The 17,370-nt window shown below is 34.5% G+C and overlaps 1 protein-coding gene across 1 annotated transcript in view; it reads right to left on the bottom strand.

Moving 5' to 3' along the window:
• LOC150093463 (uncharacterized) overlaps positions 1-17,370 on the bottom strand; it is a 95,341-nt gene that overhangs the window by 27,117 nt on the left and 50,854 nt on the right. Inside the window, exon 2 of the mRNA XM_090413835.1 lies at positions 16,214-16,368. The gene's annotated coding sequence lies outside the window, so the exon portion shown is untranslated. The remainder of the gene's footprint in view (positions 1-16,213; positions 16,369-17,370) is intronic.

The following is a 17,370-nucleotide window of genomic DNA, read 5'->3' as shown; positions in this document are numbered from 1 at the left end:
TAACTTTTCACAAGTGGTCCTAAATAAATACATCACAATGTATGTGTCTTCTAAAATAATAATTGGTTTCCATCCTTTTAGAGCTATGTGAAGAGTTTTGTCTTGTGCTATTTTCCTGAAGAAAGAAAATTTCAATGACTTTTGTGGCTCACCCATTATTTTACTTTACTTTCCTGGATACCAAACACCACAACACAATACAACAGCTGCAACTGCAGACACTGGACTCATTTGTTTTTCCTTATAGTACTGTTCACCTGACCCATAACCAGTGGCGCATTCAGGATTTAATCTTGGAGGGGGCTGGGCACTCAAGATTTAAATTTTGAGGGGGGGGGGGGGACAAATCTGACTGAGCATCTGCAGTGATCGCCAATACATGATACCCGTGATCTCCTCCGGCCCGCCTCAGGCAAACGAAGTAGTTCCCGAGCAATACTTCAATCACCTTGCGTTCACACCAGCCAGGATTCCAGAGTGCTATAGGGTATTCCCACCTTATGTGACCGCTAATTCATAAAAAATAAATATGCAACCCTTAATTTTACTACAGTAATAAATTCCCAACAATCACCAAATGAAAATTAACTTTCAGATGAGAGTCACATTATCTAAAACCACATGATTGCAATTCTACAAGCATGGGAACAATCCTTGAACAATAGTGCAAATTTAACAATAAGATTAAGGAACAAAAAAAATAGATTGTATTTTTCACTTTATTTATTTTCTATGTTAGATTCAGTAAATACAATTTGTAAATATTTCATTCAAATAAAATGTGTAAATTTAAATGAACAAATTGTGTGTCGTTGATGTGTTATACAAATTTAAGTAAGACCATAACATTTTTTTTTCTCCTTTTGAAATTTCATATCAAAAACTAACCAGACTTTTTTTTTTTTTGACTCAGTGAATTAAAAGTCTTATTTGTTTATGCAAGCCCTCAAATATTTCATGAAACTGTCAACTCTTGAAAGGAAAAGGAATAATCGGGTATTAAATTAATAGCCAGAATTTTAGTGGAGAAGATTTCACCTGAAAAAATCACAATACTGTTAGAATTTGGTTATTTTATAGAGCTATTAGACATTTAAAACCAACTCGCTACTAAAACTCTTAAAAAGATTGCTGTAAAAAAAAAAAGTATCGTAGTGTGCTGATAAAATCAAGTGAATCAACATGTATATATCAAATAATACTCATCATTGGAAGAAAAAATAAAAAAATTAAAACATTAATGAACTTAATAGCCAGACCCATTCTTCATTTAAATGATACCAAATGATGAAAACAATATTTGCATGAATTCCAAAACTTTGAAAAAGGCTGATGAACTTCTTGTTTGTTGTGATCATAAATATTTATTTGAGGGGAAACATTTTTTTTCTTAATTTCGCTCTTTCTGAGCTAATTTTCATTTGAAATAAGAATAAATAATTATTTATTTGTATTGGAAAGAATATCTAATATAATAATTGTGTTAAAAAAATATATATAAATATCCCTACTGTGAAATAAATGTCGGGCTGTGAGGACAACCGTCATCTGGGACTAACAGAAATGAGTTTTACATAATTGAACTATGTAATAACCATAGTTCAACTTATTTTGAAATGTCACATGGAGAAAAATCATGTGAATTATACGTAAGCACCAGTGGGAAATTATACACTGTGAACAGCAGTGCAAATGTGAAATCAGAAGAATAAGAAGAAAAAAAAAAGTCTTTTTCACTTTATTTAATTTCTGTATGTTAGATTCAGTAAATACAATTTGTTAATAATATTACAGTCAAATAAAAAGGAAACATAGAAATTAACAAAGTATATATATTAGAGAGCTAATATTCATTTGAAATAAATTCATTTCCTAGCTACACAAAGTGTAAACAAACAAGCCATCTACTTGAAAACAATAACTGTATATAATCCTTAATCAGGAATGAATAATTTTAGGATATGTGTCATAAGAATTTTACACTAGAAAAACAGTCATATTTCTCCAAACTGATAATACCAGGCAAAACATCAAAGGGAGAATATGAGTCATGAAAAAGATGACGTTTGGATTGTCGTGTGGGGAGTATTATCAAACCCTCAAGTAAGACCAGGAGAATTCCAATCCCCCCAGTCAGAATAGTTCACAAGGAGAATACTTGTCACTGGCGGATATAATAGTCAGCAAAATACAGGTGTTGTGAATATATGTTAGCCTCAGTAACCTATAATGAAAAAGTCAACTGCATTTTCAGACTTGTGTTGTGTGTTCTGTGCTGTGAATAGATGTTAAAACTCAACAATTTGGAATATTCAGAAAAACTAGATAGTACCAAGATGTTCCCATTCTGGAAAGAAATGTAAGTTAATGGTTATTGTTATTTTATTTAAACTTAAACATAATAATTGTAATTTCAATAATCACTGATTATGTGTTTTGGTAAGCGTAATTCTAATTCTGAATAGTTTTCTTTTTTTTTTTCATAAGAATAATCATAGGGTATATATTGTAATATCAACTTGGATACATTAGCGACTTTTCATGTCTAATGTGTGTGTGTTTCAGGGACACCAGCATATAATTAAATTATTCAGAAAAGCCTAATCACTGCTACCATCGTGATTCTACTCTAAGCATTCCCACCCTTTAAAAGGAAAGAAATACCTGAAAATGTATTGGAAAATTAGTACACCCATCTATAAACAACCAAAGACAAAACATGACGACAATAGCGGATGTGTGTCACCCTGGGAAAATTCCAAGATATCTTATCTCAAAAACATCGGCCACAATTCCATATGCAAACCAAAACACCATGTAATATCACAGAGAGACATATGTTCCACAGAAATTTCCAAACACATAACATCGCGATTCTTATCTCCAAATATCAACCACAATGCATTATGTAAATCCAACACACCACGTGATGTCCCTGAGAGATGAGGGCCCCAGCGAAATTCCAAACTCTATAACAACACACATCCATGTCACAATTCCTTATGTTATCTTGATCTTGTCAGAAGTGTACTGCCAATCACGACACGATTCCTTATCCACTAATATATCTTCCTTTCCATTCAAAACAATAACGTCACTTATTTACAACTAACAAATGAATCACTTATCTTCATCTGATAACAACAAACATTCACGTCACGATTCCTTGTCTTATCTTGATCTTGTCAGAAGTGTCCCACCAATCACGCCACGATTCCTTATCTACTAATATATCTCCCTTTTCCATTCAAAACAATACTGTCACTTATTTACAACTAACAAATGATGGCACTTATCTTCATCTGATAACAACACACATCCATGACACGATGCCTTATCTTATCTTGATCTTCACCTGGTCAGAAGTGCCCCACCAATTACAACACGAATTCTTATCTCTACCATCACCCATAATGCCATACACGAACCAAAACACAAGAACTGACGTCACTAACACATATGCCCCCAACGAAATTCCAAAGATTGAAAACTCGGGACGTCATCAAATGAACAACAAATCACGTCACGATTCCTTATCTTATCTTGATATCTTGATCTTGTCAGAAGTGTCCCACCAATCACGACATGATTCCTTATTCACTAATATATCTCCCTTTTCCATTCAAAACAATACCGTCACTTATTTGCAACTAACAAATGACGTCACTTATCTTCATCTGATAACAACACACACCCATGACACGATCCCTTAGCTTATCTTGATCTTCATCTGGTCAGAAGTGCCCCACCAATCACAACACGAATCCTTATCTCTACCATCATCCATAATGGCATATGCGAACCAAAACACAAGAACTGACGTGACTGACACAGATGCCACCAGGAAAATTCCAAACATTACAAACTCATGACATCATCAAATGAATAACTAATCACATCACAATTCCTTATCTTATCTTGATCTTGTCACTAGTGACACCGATACTACTCGGATGGAAAGCAAGATAAAAAAATAAATATAAGAACAGCCATAGCTAAAGATGTATCTGGAAAAATAAAGATCTGCTCAGAAGTTCTGTGAGTATCGAGACAAACAAAAGAATGATGAGAACATTAGTTTGGGAAAGTAAGACAACAGATTTTTAATTTTTATTTTATCTTGCACTGCTACGATGTATGAAAATGTGCATGTCACATGATTATGCTTACAGCTTGAGATCTACTTCTGCTGTTTGAGGACAATTCTTTCTCCTTTTATAAACCAGACGTTAAACTGCATTACATTGGTATTTGAAATCTGGTACTATAGGAGAGCTCTGCAAATCCCATGGACAGAACACGTGACAAAAACAGATATCCTACAGAGAATTAGAACACAAAGATCTTTATTACAGGAAATGATCAAGAGAAAGATGAGATTGGCAGGACATGTACTGAGTGTTTCAGCAGGACAGAATACTAACAGTTTTAGAAGGAAAAATTATGGGAAAAGGATCAAGAAGCAAAAAACAAAGATATGGCTTGAAGATATAAGATCATGGACAGGATCACATGGCTATGCAGAACCAAAAAGGAAAGCCACCAACAGAGAGAACTGGAAGTACATGGTGCTGCACGTTCTCACTGAGAAAGCTACATGATGATGATTTTTCTTTTAGTGTGATAATATTTTTTCATTTCTAATTATCAATTTTATCGATTTTTATCAATTTCATTATCGAAAACAAATTATTTGATGCAGTTATTTAAGAAAAATATAGATATTTGAATTTAAAAAAATGTGCATGTGTTGCAGAAGTGTTCAGCTTTTTTTTGGGGGGAGGAGTGGATGGTAGAGGTCCTTCCCTATTCTGTGCTTGTGTTAAACAATTGATTTTAAATATTCTGAAAAATAATATCAAGCAAAATTTATTGCAATAAATCAGTTCTAAACATTAATTTTTATTTTTTCTTGCACTACTACGATATATGAAAATGTGCATGTCACGTGCTTATGCTTTCAGATCGAGATCTACTCCTGCTGTTTCAGAACAACTCTTTCTCCTTTTATGAACCAGAAGTTAAACTGCATTACATTCTTATTTCAAAGCTAATTTTAAAATATCGCAAAATTATATTAAGTAGTATTTCATATAAACTTGCAGTTGTAAAATGAAACAAATTGTTATTATCGTTATTTATAGTGCTCATTTCAATAATAATAATAATGCGGTTTCTTTACCATTGTAAAATAGTTCTTGAGTGAAAGCAACATAAATAAGTATATGAAGAAATTATCTGAGACATATGCATCCTATACGCAATTGATTAAAATTTTGTGTGTTTTGAAGAATTCTACTCCCCCTCCCACTACCAGGACTGCTCGTAGTAAATGAATTATAAATGTCTACTTTCCTCTAATTCACATTATATACTTTTCACAGTATATCCACTTCATATCTGATACGATTAAAGATTTTCATATTATTTTCTATAAAGCAAAGCCTTATTATTGCTTGAAGGTCATCAAAGTGTGACCTTCAGGCAATCTACGAAATTTGATTTCGAATAAAAATAAAATATGGAAAGTCGACAGCCCATTTTTTTAATAAAAAATACTTTAAATAATTATCTTGAATTACGTTCTTCGAAAACAAATAAAATGCATTGTCAACTAGACAAAATTAGCACAAAAAATTAAAAATGACAGTTTTCCAAGTTAATGCAATATTCAAATGAATAAACTATGCACGAACCTCTTATTTTGTCCTGTCATTAAAAATTGTACAAAAAAAGGAGAAAACAAATAATTTTTATATTTTCTGTCTATCTCATAAGTCCAGTTACCCAGCATGGAACAAAGAACTGCATTTCTTGTTATCAGCAAATGAGATGCTGCGATAATCGCCAATTCTAAACCTTCAGCATGAAGACTTATCGCACGTAAACTGTACTTCTTAGGCATGTTCTTTCAACAGAGCCCGCATCATATCCAGACATTGCTGGACGTACGTAAATAGACGTTCTGGCCTGTTGGGAGGTTATCCTGATTTCCCTTTCAGTTGTTTCCGACCATAGGTAACTTTGTAGGCATTGCCCACAAAGTATTCCAGGTGAGATTTTTACACGGTAGTTCACCATTGCTCCCCCCCCCAAAAAAAAAATTTTATCCGGGGTTGGGAAGTGCATATGGCTGGGACAAATTCATAACTGTAATCCATGCATGTTCACTGGGCAGGTTTGTCTGTTCTGGGAGATACAAAATCTAGTTTCCGGTTGAAAAAAATCCTACTTTTGTATGAGACCAACAAGCTCACCTTTAGTCAAAAGAGACCAATAAAAGTTTCTCACGTCACTGGCGGGAAATGAACCCAGGTCTTTCTGACCAAATACTGACTGAGTTACAAAAGCTCCCATTGCAAGGTTAACATATGTATTTTTCCAAGTACACAATTTGTCATTAAAAAATAAATACAAATAGTTCTCACTTCACAAATACCCTCTCAACGAATTTTTACCTTTAGGCATTTTTTATTTTAAATTTTGTGAGGTGAAGGCAATCAGGCATGTACAGGGAATTAGGCAGTATATAATGCCATACCTCTCTAAATCCTACCCATACCTCATCGTGGTGGAGACATGAATGGGGGATGTAAATGAAGATGTCAGAAGCTTGGTCTTCCTGAAGGGCCACCCTAGGAATGAAAGCTACACCAATATTCCTGGCTAATGTGGGAAGCATCTGGTGATCGGGCTAGCAACTAGTCATTGGAGGTAAAACAATACTGTTCGTGAAACCAACAAGACAAATATGAATCGGATGGGAAAATTGGATGTTGTTATACTCTGAATGAAAGGAAAAGTCAAACCCTTTACCTTCATTCAGATATATGGTTTATCAATTCCAGAGCCAGTATTAATATATCAAGAGAAAAATAACCAATTGTAATTTATCAGTTACGTTAATATTTAAGAAAGTTTTACCTAATGCATCATATTGAAAATAATTCAGTGTTCTGTGAAGTTTAAACTATGTGTAATCTATGTAAGTGCTGTTACAATGTTGAAGGCAAAGGACAATCTGCTAATACAGCAAATGGCCTGAAGTCATACACGTACACCTAATAGAACGCGCACGTGGATGTCCTCAGAAGAGCATGCTAGGGGAGAGATTGGCGCTAGGTGCTGAAAGGTTGAAAGTGAAACGGCATGAGAAAAGGGAGAAATCAGGATGACATAGGCAAGAAACATAGGGCACATGTTTTAAAAGGCACTGCGGCGCTAGCTCGTGGCTTTTTTCTCGTTCCCAGTACTGGAGCGGTCATCAGCAGAGAAGTCCATTGTGAGGTCATCGCAGCAAGCGATAGTATCCATGGGCAGTTCTAGGCTATGGAATGACCTGACACGGTAAAGTTCCATATCACGACGGAGATCGAAGACTCATGCGCAGCTGACTGATGAGGCAAGCGGGGAGCCAGAATTGCTTCCCCCGTCTGATGCGTCTGAATTCAACTGATGTGTAGAAAAGCAGAGGTAAATCTGGAAGGTAATCTGGAAATTGAAGGTGCTGTAGGGATACACATGAAGGCCTAGTGCATCCCCAACTACTGGTAATGTAGACTCTTATTTGTTATGTAAAATTGTGTAGGGGACAATAATTAGATATAGGTAAAATCTTCAACTCAGGACTGAGCCCTCATTGAAAGAACTTTAGGAATTATGCTGATTGAAACTTAGGAACTCTATACTTTAATTGGAATAATAGTGAATATAATTGTGAATGTATGTTAATTATAGAAAGAATAGCCTTTAATGGTATCATATATAGATGAGAGTTAGAATTTTGTTAGAATTAATGGTATGAAATTATGATCTAATATGTTAAAGAAGATTTAGCAATCATAAGTGAAACTACACACTTCCCAACATTATCAAGATTAATTTTATGTCAGTAAAAATTTCTTATAACATGTATTATGTCTATTCAGTGAATTAAACGTTAATTTCTTTTGAAATGAATATGAAGACTTGCCTGATTTCAATTTTTACTGAACCGTTCATAAAAGTTTGAACCAAGGCAGGAGGCAAGAACAACAAACATAAATAGGGGGCTACTACTGCAAGATAAATCCTAACAGTGAGATTAATTGAGAATACTCTGCTAAGTGTTTAAGAATTACGAGGCAGTGTGCTGATCTAGACTTTGGTTCTATGAATAAATATTCATCAAATACATTTTAGGGTGGCACAGTATAAATATAAATTTTCGCTAAAATTAAAAAGGAACCAGTACCAGAATTGAAACAAAGGAATTGACGCCAATTAACGACATTTCCATTGTCTTCATAGCCCACGTGCACATCTTGCAAAATTGCTCATCGGCCTAGATTGATAGTTAAGACATGACTCTCTGATGTTAGATTATGAAATTACTTAAGGGGGTAAGTCATAATAGAAGATAAATATTATTATTATAAAATCCTCCATGGAGTCAAAGACACATCATGGGAGGTCCACTGTTATACACACAGTTCATACTGTGCCTTAAATATATTCACTGTCTCTGCACATGCCACACTCTTGAGCAAAGCATTCCAATCACTCACCACTCTCCATGCAAAAAACCTGCTCTTCACTCCCTTGCTCACACCCTCCTTATACAGCTTCCAGGAATGATCTCGTTCTCCTGCTATCCTCACCCATTCTGTGCAAAACCTCCCTGACATTAATCTGGTAATAACCTCTTAACAGCTTATGTCTCAATCATATCCCACCCCTCCTTCTATCCACCAATTTCTGCAAATTGCATTTTGTCAATCTGTCTTCATACTCTACATTACAGAAACCAGAAACCACCTTAGTCAATTGCCTCTGAACTTTTTTCCGATGCAATTTCATCTTTTTGAAAACCAGGTGACTAGATCTGTGCACAGTAATCCATGTGGCCTGATCAAAGCCTTATACAAAGGAACCATAACATTCTTACTTCTACAAGTCAATGTCCTCCGCATCATTCCCATCATCTGCTGTGTTGTCTTCACTATTTTAGTAATATGTCCCCAAAATTTTAGGTCCTTGTCTACAATCACTCCCAGATCTCTCATTTCCTCTACCTCTTCCAAGATATTTGCACCGATTGTGTTACATCCCATCTGTGCTTCCCAAATTTCAAAACCTTACACTTTGAAACATTGAATTGACATCCCCACTTATTTACCCATTCAGCCAGTGTATTCAAGTCCTCTTGCAAAGCTACAGCATTTACACTACTCCTGATAGCTCTCCCCAACTTTGCATCATTTGCAAACAACTGCACATGACCATTCAGATCTCTCCAAATATCATTTACATACAAATTAAATAGCAATGGACCCAAAACAGTGGTGTACCAAATATTGAGGTACACCACTAGTAACGTTCCTCTTCTGGGATATCGCTCCTCCATAGACAACTTGCTGATACCAATCAGACAGCCAATCTGCAATCCAGCAAACCAATCTACTGTTCAGCCCCATCCATTCCAATATAATTACCAGTTTGTCATGTGGCAATTTATCAAACGCCTTTGCAAAATCTAAATATACCACTGTATATGCAACACCCTTATCCAACATATTTGTCACTTTATTATAAAAAGTAAGCAGGTTGCTAAAGCATGAGCTTCCTTTAGTAAATCCATGCTGGCCACCAAAGAGTATTTTTCTGTTGTCAACCCAATTCTGAATCTTATTCCTAACTCCACTCTTTTGGAACTTGACCCAGTGAGAGACTCATGATGAAAAGATATACAAAAGCTGTTGTTAACTCTCTGGCATATTCCCTCAAGACACGTGGTGAAATAGCATCAAGTTCCACAGCCTTATTTACATCAGGTCTCTTCAATTCCTCATATACCTCCTGTTCACTTACTAACAGTTCCTCCTCCTCCGTTCCCACTGCTTTCAAGTTCTGCATGATGCCACATTCACAAGAATGAAATACCTTTAGAAATTGCTCACTGATTATCTCAACTATATCCTCTGCAGCGTTATCATTCCTCCGTTTTCACCAATCAATCCCATCCCACCATAATCATTCTTTCTTCTACTGGCGACATATTGAAAAAACTCCTTAGGATTTTTTTTGGCCGTTTTAGATAACTGCTGCTCATACTGCATTCTTGCTACCCTTATCAAGCTAGTCACCTTCCTCGCCTGCTCTTTGTACTTCTCATGCAACTGGTTATAAATACTCATTTTGTGTTTCTTCCATAATACCTTCTTCTTCCAGATTGCATACCTTATCTCTTGATTCATCCATTTTACACCCACTCTATTTACCCTCTTGATCCTTGGAATAAATTCTGATATTGCCTCCACCAAATAGTTCTTCAGCATGGCCCAAGCAGCATTGATATCCTTTCCATCCAGTTCCTCTTTCCAATTTATTATCGCAAGCTGTTTACGGAGCTTTTTGTAATTACCAGTCTTATAGTTCCACATATCCCTTTCTAACAGGCATCCTCGAATGACTAGTCAACCTGCATGAATACAAATATTTAAGTAAAAAGTGGAACACCCAGTTTAAAAATATCGATCGGAAACGGAAAAGAATACGATATGGAATAATAAAATTAGCAACATGGAATTTGAGAGCAATTAATCACAAAGAGGAAAAACTTATTCAAGCAATAACCAAAATAAACATTAAAATATGCAGCATAACAAACAACAAAAAAAAAAAAAAGGAAAATAGAATAATGAACACACAAGGCTATATTTACATACAGTGGAGTAAAAAAACAAAATAGAGCTGAAGATGGAGTAGGAATAGTAATACATAAACATTTAATATTAATAATCAGAATAAAAACAGATAGAGGTAAAATAAATATAATTACAGAATGCTCCAGAAGGAAGAAAAGAAAATCAAAAACAGAAGCTTGTTATGAGGACCTACAAATAGTACAAGAAATAAAACCGAATGAAAAATTAATTATAATGGGAGACTTAAACGCTAGAATAGGAAATATACCAATACATAGAATTATGCAAAGATTTAATGAAGAAACAATAAACAATAATCCAGAAATATTGATACAATTCCGTACAAATAAAAGTTAAAATAATGAATATATTGTATCAGCATACAATATATTCATTATAATGTTATATTATTCAATATAACAAGACAGGAATCAATAATAGATTATATTACATGCAATAAAGTAATACACCCATCAGAAATAGAAGATGTTAGAGTGCTAACATCAGTAGATGTTAATATGCAAACTAAGACTATACAAGAAATGGGTGAAAATAAAATTTAAAGTGGAATTATTAAAAGAAGAAAGGATAAAAACATTATACTACAACAGATTAAAACAAAAAATTCCAAGAAAATAGAAAGTTGAAATCAATTTTAGAAATCATATACAAAAGAACTGGAATATCATTTTTATGGTGTACAGAAACAAATGTGGAAATTTAATAATACACAAAAGAAAGAAGAAGCAGAATATATCCTAATATTAAAAGTAGAAATAGAAGAATTAGAAAATTCTTTTTAAAACATTTATAATTAAATGTTTAGAGCCTGTGTAGCTCAGTGGATGTGGCGTTTGCACACCACCGCGCTAGGCCGCACGAAGGAAGTCTTGGTTTCGAGTCTAGTCAGCGACTAGAGGAAATTTTTCTAAGCCTTTTTTCGACCGGTTCCCGAGTTAGTCGATCTCTGGCACGGGCAAGCAGGTTTTTCCTCCCGGAAACTCGGGTTTTTCGTCCTGTAAACTCAAGAAAATCGACCGTAGAACCCACATTATTTCAGACATTAAATATATTGTGTTAGGGTTAGAGACCACGAGATGGCGGCACATTTGAGCTGTCTCTCTTCACTGCGTACCGCTTAATTAGTGATAACCTTGGGCCATCTGTCTCTGATTGGGTACCAGTGGAGATTGAACTGCCCACTCAGTCTCCAAAAGTTAGATAGGGCTAAATGGCCTCGCCTACTCCCGTATATACGGGAATAAAAAGGCGTTAGCTGATTTTTTTTTTTTTTAATAATTAAATAGCAGTAATAAAAGTAGAACTAGGAAAACATACAAACCAAGAAGAAGAAATAAATACAACAGAGATAGAAAATTGGAAAAAAAAAATTAAAATAGAATTAAAAAGCTGAAGAATAGGAAATCACCAGGTCTAGTGATAATATCAATAATGAATCATGAAAAATAGTAAAATAATTTTAACTCAGCATTTAGATATACTAAACAATCAAATGATAAAAACAAAAAAGATTGTATTATTTAAAATAAAGAGCCAAGAAGCTTCGAATCAGTGACATAAAATTATTTACATTATGGGGATCCCCTTAATGTAAATAATTTTACATTGCCGAATTGAAGCCTCTTGGGTCTTTATTTTAAATAATTTATTGGTACACCTTTTTGGCAATTCATATAGCAGAGTATGTAAGTTCTGTTCACTACCATCTTAGTATTATTCAGGTCTGCCTACTCACTCATGACCTTTTCTCATAATGTAGAACTGTAATACATCTCCTAGGAGCCGTGTTTTACATTATGAGGAACTACTCAGAACAGTGATCGGACCATGCATAACTCCTTTTATAATTGCTATTTGATCTATATCTATGTTTTTGTATTTCATTATTGCTTGTGTTTCTGAATATTAATTCTTGATACAATTTAATAGGTATTTGTTGAACCCTGTGTTTTAGAATTTTAATGAGTTTGCTTCTGTTTATCGAGTCAAAAGCTTGTCTGAAGTCAACAAAACAGCAGTAATTTTTTTTTATTTTTGTCTCTCATAAGATCTGCTAATCTGTTTAATGTGAAATTTGCATCTAGTGTGCTTCTGCTATTTCTAAATCCCATTTGCCCTTTTTCCATCTGTTCTTCATAGGAATGTTTAACTCTGTTTTGAAGAGTGCAGATGAATATTTTATAACAGTGGGTTAAGAGGGTTATAAGTCCATAGCTAGTGCAGGGTCTGACATCTCCGTTTTTGTGGATGGGTATGATCTGGTCTGATCTCCATTTTGTTGGTAAATTTCCTTTCTTTAATATTTTCTTGAACAGTTTCCTTAGGTAATTTATTAGGCTTTCTCCCCCTTTTTCTAGAAGTTATTTTTCAATGTTTACTATACCTGGTATCATGTTTCATTTGTTTGATTGCTCTATGTATTTCTTCATTTAGGATGTCTTTTGTGTCAGAAGTTTCTTCAGGGTTGAAGGTACCTTGATGTATGTTTTTTTTTAAGCTACAAATGCTTCTTTAAAATGATTAGTCCATATTTCTTTTATTGCTTCAATGTTAATGGTTGTGGTTCCATCTTGTTACAATACTGAAATTCGATTGGGTGAGTATGTTCTGTTTATATCTTTAGCTATTTCATAAATGACCTTGGGTCATGTTTTACATATTCCTGCTTTTTCCTCTAAATGTGATTTTTGCTAATCTGCAGATGTCGAATTTTTGTATAATCTATTTTCTTCTTTTGAGAAGTTAGTTTTGGATATTCTTTTTCTCTCCCATAAGTCCAAAATCTCAGGTGTGAGCCAATCTTTATTTACTGTTGTATGGTAACCCAGGTGTTTTGTTGCTGTTTCTTTAATACTTTCTTTACTTTTTTTTGAGACTCCAGGACAGCATCTAAAACAAGTTTATTTAATTTTTCTTTCAATGAACTCTGATAGTTAGATCTGTTCAAGCTGTCATTGAGTTATCTACCTTCTTTTGTGTTTGGTGGTTTGTTCTCTTTCTTTTGAAACTGATAGCAGTTCATATTTTGTATCCATGTCAAACTTTTTTAATGTTTTGACAGTTTGGAAGGAATGTTTCCATTTCTTATTAATGATTATATAGTCTATACAGTTTTTGATTTAACTGTTTGGTGATGTCCAGGTGTATTTGTTCTGTGGCCTACAGCATAATAAGGAATTTGTGATTAACAGTTGATTTTTTTTTTCAAAAATTAATCAAGTCCTTTCCTCTTTCATTCATCTCTCCATGACCAAATTTTCCCATTACTTCTACTTTTATCTTCAGAGTACTGAGCAATCTTTGCATTAAAATCTCCCATAATAATCAGGATATCTCTTGTATTTGTTTACCTTATTTCTATTTGCAGTTGTTCAAGACTGCAAGTAGAAATAAGGTAAACAAATACAATGTTCATATGTTCATATTCTGCCTCTTCTAGTGATTGGTCTGGGGCATAAATTCTATTATTTTTATGAATATTCCTCTATCCTTTGCTTTGCATCTTACAGAGATGATATCCTAGATGAAATTGGTCTTATCTCAACTATTGAGTTTAGGAACCATTTTTTAATGATTAGTTCTACACCTTCTCTGTAATGGTTATCTTTCCTTCATGAGTAAAATAAGGTTGCATTTTTTATGTTGATTTTCAAATCGCCTATCCAGTGGGTCTCTGCAACTCCCACTGTTTCCCATTTGAACAGTTCGAGTTCTCTCTCTCTCCATCAGTTTTAATTTGCCAGGTTTGTACAATGTTCTGATTTTGATGGTTGAAATATTATATATGCTGTTTGAATTCCACATACCTATCTTCTCGCCTACTCTGGGTGGATTTGAGTTAGGCTCATCAGCTCTCCTGTACACAGTAGCATTATTTCTGCTGGCCAATTCATCATTTGCATCTATTTGCTGGCCAATTCATCATTAAAGATTTTAGAAAATTAATGCAGCTGGCTTGGCATTCGTCTGCTGCATATCTGTTGGTCTGTGGGACCAACAGGTATGCAGAAAATTATAGAGGGACAACAGAAAATTAGAGAAGCATAAATTTATTAAATACTTTGATAAAAGTACTACAAAGAATTCTAAATATTAAAATAAGATTTTGTTATTTTAATATTTAGATGAACAACAATGATTTAGAGAAGATAGATCGTGTAGAGATGCAATATTTATAATTAGATAATTGATAGAGAAAACAATAGAATATAATAGGAAATTATTAATATGCAGTACTGTCAACAGGGCGTAGCATAGAGGCAGCCTGCCTCATGGTGCGGCTTAATACTAGCGCTCATTCAGCCGTATGGAAGTAGGTGCGTCGCTACACTAACAATTCCTATTAGTGTAACGAGTGAGGAAAGAAATTTTTCCAAGCTTAAACTGATTAAAAATTATTTTCAAACAGCAATGATCCAAGAAGGATTAGTTGGTCTAGCAACTATATCGATAGAGGCATACATAGCTTATAATTTAAATTTAGAAGAGCTCAAACAACTTTATTGTGCAATATTGTGCAATATCACCGTAGAGCAAAATTTACTTAATATTATTATGTAATCGTTTTACTTTAATGTTTCTGTTGTAATAAAAACAAATAGCATTTGGGGCTTTTCTTATATTCTTGTCTTATAATCCCTAAGGGGCAATATTTACTTGTTTGCCTCAGAGCGCGAACGCGAGTCACATCCCGTTGCCAACGGAGACGAGGTACCCGCTCACGCAGTTATGCGTCCGCTGCGATCTCCAGTAGACTCTCGTGTTAACGAAATGACCGTTTGGAAGAAAAGAGTCCGATTTTAGAAATGGAATATTTCAAAATGTGCTAATGAGTCCTACTTTTCTTTAGTTGCGCTGTCATAACTAAAAGTTAAGAAAGTCCATAATATATAAATTTTGAAAATTAATACGATTCCGTATCTGCACTGGTGTCAGGGCTGAGTAACACATTGGCTTGCGACCGCTGTCAGCAGATAATTGATACCGCTTCGGACAAAGGATTTGACCGTTGTGAGCTGAGTTGCTCTCTAAATTTTGATGTAATAGATTGACAAGTCAGCTCTGTCTTCTGATAATTTTTTGTATTATATTAACTTTCACTCAATTTTGCACAGTAAAAATTATAGTTTTTGTTAGAATTAGAGTTTACGCACCTTATAATATCTAAATCTTAAAAAAATCTTAAATCGTTAAAAAAATCTTAGTCTTATCATCGGCTAGTACCACGCATACTTTGTAGCATATCGCCATTTCCTAAGATTAGCACCCGCCATGTACGTAAGTCAGCAGCTTACGGTAGTACTCGAGATTGTAGATCTTTTTCATTGACTGCTTTGATAAAGGGCACACAATTATCAGTTATATCACCTTGTAGTTCATACGGTACATGACTCACTAAAAAATTATCAATTATATCACCTTGTAGTTGATAAGATAGACACACTAAAAATTATCAGTTATATCACCTTGTAGGTGATAAGATACATGGCACACTAAAATGTACTTACTAATTTGCAGTTAACCATCTTAAGAATAAGTAAAGTGGGATGCTATTCGACAACTACTTTCTGATACTTCGCAACCCAATGTTCAAATGGAGAACTTCACTACAGAACTGCAACAATTGACATCGATTAGATAATTCCACTGCTATGCGCGACACCTGTCGGAGTTAAATTCAATCAGATGAAGAACAGTAATATAATATAAAAGTATTAAGTATAGTTTCTGGGAAATTCCCATGTTCCTCCTCTAAAACACTATTAATATAATTAACGGCTATTGTAGCCTGCTTTTGTTAAGGAGTGTAATAAAAAATGTCGAAAAATTTGTACATACTTTGTTTTTGGTTTAATGATGCCTTCTAAATCCAAGCTCCTGCTGAAGGTTGTTTATAAACGGGGGGGAGGAAGAGGGAAATGACATAGGGGTGTGCTTTAGACGTGGGAGATAAGTTTGGAAACCCGGGTTACTATTAATAACATATATATAAATCTATATATATATATATATTATTTTGTTGTAGGGAAGAGAAGGAGAGGGGGGAAAGAAGGGAAAGGGTATCCTTATGTGGAAACTGGGACAGGGGTTGACGGGGTGTGGACCGTTTCGGTCATCGTCGGAACTTTGTGGGAAGACTGTAGGGCTATGTCAAGGCTGCCCCTTGGCATAGAGGGCAGCCTTGATATAGCCTTACAGTCATCTATGCAATGGACCACAAGTCAAAGAAATGAGACGTTACAGCGGATCTCAAAAAATTCTTCCATGAAAATATTTCAAAAATCCATAAAAACAAAACAAAAATCCAAACATTAAAAAATGTCAAAAATCCAAGCAAATAATGCAACACTAATTCTTACCAAAAAAAAAATCTTTCCACATTAACTTCACCAAATATCAATCGCCTAAAAAGCAGTATAAACGCTGTGCAGTCGAACCCCATACGGTAAACTACTCATTGAACAGGTCTTTTTGCCCCAATGCCGTTAACACTTTTGCATTTACCACAACCAACATACCATGCCACAGTGCAAATCCTTGAATGTCAACTAATCGATCTGCATTGGCTCAAAATTTCTCTATAAAACCAACCTGCTCTTTTCATATGCTCTCTTATTGCTCTCCAAACTCCATCAAATACTTTAACCTCTTCAGCTATCTCTGT

Source organism: Typopeltis vanoorti, chromosome 24, assembly GCF_054136105.1.
Source record: "Typopeltis vanoorti isolate ZY-2024b chromosome 24, IOZ_Tvanoo_1.0, whole genome shotgun sequence".
In the NCBI taxonomy this organism is placed as follows: Eukaryota; Metazoa; Arthropoda; class Arachnida; order Uropygi; family Thelyphonidae; genus Typopeltis; species Typopeltis vanoorti.
This window is presented reverse-complemented; position numbering and strand designations above follow the sequence as displayed.